General features: G+C 38.4%; 1 pseudogene; it reads right to left on the minus strand.

Moving 5' to 3' along the window:
* Positions 1-7,252: 7,252 nt before the first annotated feature.
* Positions 7,253-7,521, minus strand: LOC116481085 (cyclin-dependent kinase 2-associated protein 1-like; annotated as a pseudogene).
* Between the last annotated feature and the right edge of the window lie 528 nt (positions 7,522-8,049).

The raw sequence follows: 8,049 nt of genomic DNA on the forward strand, positions 1-8,049 counted from the left end.
CTCCACCTGCTGGGTTCAAGCGATTCTCCTGCCTCAGCCTCCCAAGTAGCTGGGATTACAGGCACTTGCCACCATGCCCCACCAATTTTTGTATTTTTAGTAGAGATGGGGTTTCACCATGTTGGCCAGGCTGATCTTGAACTCTTGACATCAGGTGATCCACATGCCTTGGCCTCCCAAAGTGCTGGGATTACAGGCATGAGCCACTGCCTTCAGCTTGTACCTTCTTATTAATAATGACGGAACAGATGGAAGAATTTGGTTGAGACTATTTTTCATTGCAATGTCCCACCTGGTGGAAAGTTTGCCAGGAAGGAAGCTTGCAGTACTCACCTTCCTCTAATTTTTGGAGACCACCAATATTTACTTCAGAAAAGCAAATCATGCGAATAATCATATTAACTTTGGTCAGAATACAAAATATGAATTGTATTTTATTCTTTGTAACATTACGTTATTAGGTTGCCAAAATTCATGATTTTAAAAATCATATTGATTAATCTTTTATGATCTAATTGTATCTTTCCTAATATCTATTGATACTTTCTGCCTCAAATCCTATTTTCTTCAATATCAATATAATCACTTCCACAAATTTTTTTTTGCTTATTGGTTTTCTGGAGAAACGTTTTTATACTTTATTTTCAATCTTTCCATATGTTTTATTTTACCCAGCTCTGGTGAGCTCTACATAGTTGATTTTAAAAAGTCCTCTAATTGGTATAGCTACATTTACTTCCACCATATTCTTTTGTAATTCTTTAGTGTGTATGCAATTTTTATTGTTTTTTTCTTTATATTCTTTCTGTACTCCTTTGGATGAATATATATATTATATATATATATATATATACACAAATATATATTATACATACATATATAAAATCCCTGCATGCATACCTCATCCCCACTTCTTAGAAGCTTTATATAATATTTCTATTATTGCAGTAATTATACCTGAACATTTAATTAAATACCTATTATGCTTTTTTCTAATAAGATCAAGTTACTTGTTATTTATATCATCATTCCAATCGTATAAGGACTTCTGCTTATAGTCACCAGTTATCTTCATCATCAACATTGTCATCTCCCTTAATTGTTAAAAGATTTCATTCCATCTTTTTATAACTTACTATTAATTACAATCAGTATATAACCAAATTTGTCAACATGTTTACCAGTTTCTGTGTTCATTTTAAGGGTCATACTTTTCCCCCTTCCCATTTTTTTTTTGTTTTTTTGCTTTGGTATGTACTTGAATGCTTCCTTCAGAGAGGATCAGTATTGGGGGGCAAATTTTGTACCTCTGAGAAAGGTTATCTTTTCACGTATCTTTGAATGATGATTTATCTGAATATAGAATTCCAGGTTTACTTTCATTATATAGTAAGCTCAGCTGTCAAAACATATTATATTATTATGTTCTAGAATTATTGATCTTGTCAAGAAGTCTGGTGTCTGTACAATTTTCTTTTCCTTTTTTTTTTGAAGAAGTGTGTTTTTTCTCTCTGACACTTTTAAGATTGTGTCTTTACTCTTAATTTTATAGAATTTTAATATAGTGTGTCCAGATATGTACTTATTTATGTTTATCCTGCTAAGGACTTGTTGTGTCTTTAATCGGAGCATTCATGAAATATTCTAACTTACCTTTAAAATTATTTTTTACTAGTTTTTCCTGAACTCTTTCCTGTACAAATCTCCTAAATATGTCTTCTGTCTTAAATGAAGTTTGTATTTTTGTATCTTTGTATTTGCCATGCTTCATGTTGGATCAATTCCTCAGCCTTCAGATTTACATATCATATCTTCAAATGTATCCAATCTGAAGTTTATTCTATTTGTTGAGGATTTTTCCTATGTTTTAAATAATTCATTTTTAAATGTCTTCTTTTTGAATATATTTTCTTATTTTTATAAATATTATTCTTTACCTTAGCTCATGGACATTGTAAATACAATCATGCCATTTATATTCTAGTTTCTTCCTTAATTTTAGTTCATCTGAAGTAAATTCACATTAAATATTGAATTTGGGGGTGCTTTTCTCAGTATTAGTTTTACATGTGGATTTCAGAATTTTGATTTGTAGAATCATCTTGATCTTGAATTCCTATTAGGATCTGTGTGTGGGGGGCAGGGAGGGGTGTTTCTTTCTCTTTCTCAGTGCTCTTGTTCCCCCACGCCATCCCTTCTACCTCCCTCTCCCTCAATTTTTAGCTTGAGTCTATCCAATCACAAGTCGTTTGAGTTTATTCAATCACAGGTCCTCTGTGTAGAACCAGGACACATAATAACTCCTCTACCCTTGGTCCTACATAACAAACAACTTATACCTTAGAAGGAGGTGAGCTACAAATAGTTAAAATTATTTTTTAAATACCTCTCACATATTCCTTTTCTGCTCTGTTCTCAAGTGGATCTAACTTATCTCATCAAGAATCTAGTAAGCATAAGAAGATAAACCAAATAAAAAGGAGTTAGCATGTGAGGTATATTGAAAGAAAAGTGGGTAATAGCAGAAACAATTCCGAAGTGGAAACACACAAATTCAGCTTTGTTTTCCAGCATTCAGTGACAAGATACAAGGAAGGTCTGTATAAGTCACAGAACCAGTAAAGCACAAAAACAAAGTATTTTCCCCTTAAAAGCACAGTTACATCTGATAATTAAACCGAAGAAGACATTTTTCTGCTGAGAGCTTATTGTATCACATAATGGGCATCATTCATCATACCCTCACAATAAATGCTGAGATGAGTTTCACAGGGTAACTTTTAATCATGTCCTTCAATTATTCATTGTATCAAAAACAAAAACAGTGAATCAGAAAAAGCAAACTATAGGACATTGACATGGAGGCAAATGTGATGTCACTCAGGCAAGTGACTCTTCATGTCTGGCTTTAAACTGTGACAGATTTCAGAGTACTTGGGGGCAGAGATCACAAACCGGCAAATTACGGGCTGCATTTGACAAACACATAAGGCTTGTTTACTCTACGGTACTGGTTCCCACCGTGTCTGGTTTTAAAAAAAATTTAGTTACCATCATATAAAAAATAGGTGAGTTCACACAAAAATCCAGGTTGTCAGTCATCCTTGCAAAGTGCGACCCTGGCAGCACTAGATTTTCATTTTCACAAGGCAACACCTGGTTGGAGAGCTCCCCTGAGACCGTCAGCTGGTGTGAACCACCCGTTTGCCCAGGGTTTACTACTCTGCATCCTATTCCAGAACACTTCCATTCCACTCACCACGTCAGCTACCTAGATCTCCGTGCTGGCAAACTTTCTCCAGAGGCAAAATGAGACTGACCACTTATTCTTCAAGCCCTCCCATTAATATCACTTCTTCCTGCCCAGTTTTGTGAAGGTTTTAAATGGCAGTGGGTTTAAGATCATTCCTGTGGCACCTCTGGGGCAAATTCCAGCCAAATGCGAAGGTATGTTCTTTACCATTCAGTTGAGCCGATCATGGGATCCAGTCCTTGACACAGAGAGTGTCGAATGAGCTAACAGTCATGCTCCAAACCTGCTTGAGGAAAATGGCTTATTCTCACCAATAACAGCGAGTCATCAAGGCCCTGGTTTCTAATAAGAATTGGACGTGGGTTGCTGGCATTTAACGTCACTTTGCAGATGTATATTTGAATCTTTTTCCTGGCTTAGGGGAGAGTGGTGGCAGGTTGTTGTGCTGTATTTTGAAAAGTCCCTAAGACCTTATTCCTCACAATTCTTCCAGCCAAGAAATGCTGCCTCACTTTGAGAACCACTGCTTTAGTGTAGAGTGAGTTAATTTTTAAGGTAAAAAAAATGCTAATTTGAAATGTATCTATAACCAATTATGTTTTTAAACTCATCTTCTGTTTATTAAGACCATGGATTTGCCAAAAAATCTCTCAGAGGATAGGACTTTCAAATTGAAAGAATGAGAAAAACACAAAGTCCAAGAATTTTCACCCTTGATTTAATCTAGTTAATTCTTTACACAATTTAAGTTTCACATCTTACAGAAGTAAGTGTTGCCTATTTTTTCTCTAATTAGTAAATTACCATATGTCAATATTCTATACATCCTTTAGAACAGATTTTTGTCAAGTTTTATATCAGTTTAAAATAATCTACTTCAAATCCCTCAAGCATCGTGAATATGAATTGAGTATATCGGATCAGATCTCAGTTTTCTTCAAAAGAGACTTTTTTTTAAAGCACTGCCCAATCCATTGTGATCAAAGCTCCAGAAATAGCCAATACCTTTCTAAAAAAAACACAAAATGCTTTAGACTCTACTTCTCACCTTTCTCCATTAGCAACATACAAAGTGGAATGAAAGAAACTTCTTGGAATTATTATAATTCAACACTTTCAGAGAATGTATTTGTGCCATATTTTTTCAAGTGTGTTTTTGTCCTTAAAATTTATTCATTCTGTTTTATCTTCCCACCAGCCTCTTGGAGGCCATTATCTTTCCATTAGTGAACTCTCAGTACACATCTTCCATCGGCCTTTGGTCTGCCACATAACTTTAAACATTCTTCTCAGTGTTTTGGGTCCTACAGAACTGCCCTCCCCAACTCTCCACACACTAGAGATTTATAAGGACCTTTTTTACTGCCTACTGTATGCACAAGGGTCTGTTTATTGATGGAAGATGAAACAAGGGTTCACACTGCCTTGGTGCTCTTTGCTACTAGAACAACTCTCAGTTTTATTCTGTTTTATGTAAATTGGGTCACAGATGTTTTATTGCTGCAAAATGCTTTGAAACTTTTTCATATGTTCAGTGGGAAAAGAAGCCTCTCAAAATTCATGCTGAAATAATTAAGCTTTTTAATTTCACTGTCAATTTATCAGAACAAGTGACAAATCTCTCTTTATACTGCTGCTTCTACAGACATGACTTTTCAGTCCATTTCCTTCCTCAGATTGTCTGAGAGTGCCTTTCTAGAGCAGCTCAGCATGCCGTATGGAAACTCTAACACTTTACCGAACTCTTAGGCAGGCCGGGTAGCAACAGGAGGCGTCATTTCATGCTCCTGGGAACCTGGGAGAGCTGGGCCCTGGCTGCTCTGCAGGAGCTTTGCACTGTGGCAAAAGGACTTAACCTGACTCTGACTCTGTTCCCTTGATGTTCAGAATTTCTAGACATATCAACTCACCCCAGAGACAGATTTCCCACCTTTGCGGATGTGGCTAATCCAGTTTCACAGCATATAACTCAGTAGATGCAGCATGGCAGTGCAGAAGTAAAGATCTTGGATGGATCTAAATCAGAGTCCTCAGCTCTGCTCCTGCCTCCATAAAACCTTGGACAGTTCCTTCATGTTTATGATCCACATTTCCTTGTGTTAAAAATGAGGAAGTAATTCCATTCTCAATGAGCTCTTTGGTTTCATATACGTATAGATTCTCCCTGAATGCCTAGTACGTGCTGAATGGCCAATGAATATCAACACCCTTCTCTTCCATGAATTTCACAACGTTTTTAATCTGTTAACTTGTAATTTGATGAACCAACATGTTGCTAATCTATTCAAAATATCTGGAGTTGCTTACAAGAGTCAGTACTTATGTGTTCTCCCATTTTATTGTTTTTAATTGACCTATAATTTCTATGATGAATGGTAGCTTTCTGGAGTTTAAGTAGAAGAGGCTCTTCTTAGGGACTCAGACGCGTCGCTTTAGAGCTTTAGAAATAAACTTGTGGTCATGCTGTTCTCAGGAAAAGGCTGGCCTGCTGCCTGACATCTGTGCATTGGTCTTTGTGTCAGAAAAACAACAACAACCCATTTTTCCCCAGAAAGCAACCTACTCTATGATTCTCTACCTCCCCTCCCTTCTCCCTTTTTCAAACACTGAGTTCCTTCTATGTGCTAGACCAGGAGTCAGGAAACATTATCTGTAAAGAGGCAGAGAGTAAATAGCTTAGGCTTGAAGAGGCAGACAGTCTCTGTTACAACTTGTAAACTCTGCTGCTTTTGCAGAAAAGCAGGTAGACAACAGTGAAATGAACAAACATGGTTGTGTTTTAACAAAAAGGCAGCTCTCACCAGGGAGTGATTTTGCCTTCCGGGGCACTTTTGGCAAGATATGCAGAAGACTTTGATTGTCAGGAACGGAGAAGGGGTGCTGCTGGCCCCTACTGGGTAGAGGCCAAGGATGCGGCTAAACATCAATGCACAGAACCTTCCCTCCCCACAGGAAAGAATCACGCAACCTGAAGTGTCAATAGTGCCAAGTTGAACAATAAAACTTTATTCAAGGACACTAAAGTTTGAATTTTATATAATGTCATACACACTAAATATCAATCTTTTGATTTTGATATTTAAAAATGTAAGAACCTTTAGCTCACAGTCCATACAAAAACTGGCAATGGGTCATAGTTTTTCCACTCCTGTGCAAGAATCTGGAGAAACAAAGAGAAATAGGGAAGAGTAAGTTTCCTTAAGATCCCCTGTCAGAGCCACAAAAGCAAGACAGACCTCATGCACTTCCTTTTTTTAAGGAAAATAAGCTTTATTACATCAAGTAATACATAAATACAAAGATGCAAACAGTTTTAGTCATTTTCTTCCAGATGTTTTGACCAACTTAAACGCGGAACTAAGATCTACTTACAGTCTTAGTATGAAAATGTTCAGGGGTCCTTGTTAGGTTTAGTGGGTTGCTCTTTCTTCTATATTTATAACTTGTGCATTTCTAAAAAACTGACTTTGAAGCACTAATAGTCATGCAAATGCATAAGCAAAAAAGAAGTTACATTAAGCAGAATCTACACTGTGGATGGCAAATGGGAAATGGGAACCGGCTACTAAGTAAAGCATGCTGTCAATATGCCTTAAAAACAAAATCCCTAGAGCGGTATTAGCTGATGAAAAGGAACAAAGAACACCGTGTGTAACAAATGTATTCAAAAGAGGAGATTAAAGAGACAATGGTGTCTTGGAGGCAAACTACAGTTTGCTGTAAGATAACTTTAGGTGCATCTTTTAAATCAATGCTTAAAAACAACAAACAAACAAACAAACAAAAAACCTGAGCAGTTCCTAACTATTTGAAATGCAAATCCTAACTGCAAAATCTTTTCTCAATCTTTGACACTGTAGGTTCTGAGCCACGTGAACCACGGGAGGAAAAACCAAACTGCAACCATTTTGAAAACAAGGGTTTCATCTGAATAGCGGAGATGAACTGTGACTTCTCATCTTGTAAAAAGATGGAAATCCTTCAGAACCAACAAGGCAGCTAGGATCTAGCATTCCGTTCCGTTTCTGCCAAGCACCCCGGAACCAGTCCTCCAGCGTGAATCATGCCGCGCTGCAGCCTCTCCGCGGCGCTCTGGAGAGCTCCCCGCGTGCGTGGTTCTGATCTCCTTCCCCAGCTCTTCGATGACGGCCAGCAGCTCCGCCTATTTGCTCTGCGGGCACCTGGCTGTTCCCAGTTCCCTGAGTGTAGCCTAGGGACGGTGACCCGTAGTCACTGAGCAGCTGTCGGTACTGTGAAGACGTCGCCATGCTGCCGGAAAGCCGGCGGACATTCCCGGAAGGCGTTGAGGGCGGCGGCAGGGGGGCATGTGCGGCAACCTCAGGCACTTTCTTAAAGGACCGTGTACTTCAGTGGCGCATTCACCAGAAGAATCACAGAGCATAACCTTGGCGAAACTCACCAATTACTAAGTGAGGACCCTTGTGTTAAGCCTCCCTTTTCCTGTATTTTCTGCACGGTGCTTCGTGTTCTCTGTCCTCCATCACAGTAGCTTCTTTGGTTTCCTTCTGGGAGCATTCATCACAGTGCTGTCTGGTTATAAACACAGCTGGCCCAAATTGAGCACCTTGCATCCTGATATATATCTCCAGCCCATGAAAAATCACCCCACATAACGTGGGCAGTAGCTGCATTGAGAACTTAACAGGATTTATCAGGCTCACCTGCAATGCTGTGCTTAGCGCCACTTGGCAATCTCAACAGCAATCCACACAATTGATTCTACCCTAGAGAGTGTGAAGATCTGAATGCACTTCCTGGTCTTTGAAGCCATAACA

Source organism: Hylobates moloch, unplaced genomic scaffold (genome assembly GCF_009828535.3).
Source record: "Hylobates moloch isolate HMO894 unplaced genomic scaffold, HMol_V3 SCAFFOLD_13, whole genome shotgun sequence".
In the NCBI taxonomy this organism is placed as follows: domain Eukaryota; kingdom Metazoa; phylum Chordata; class Mammalia; order Primates; family Hylobatidae; genus Hylobates; species Hylobates moloch.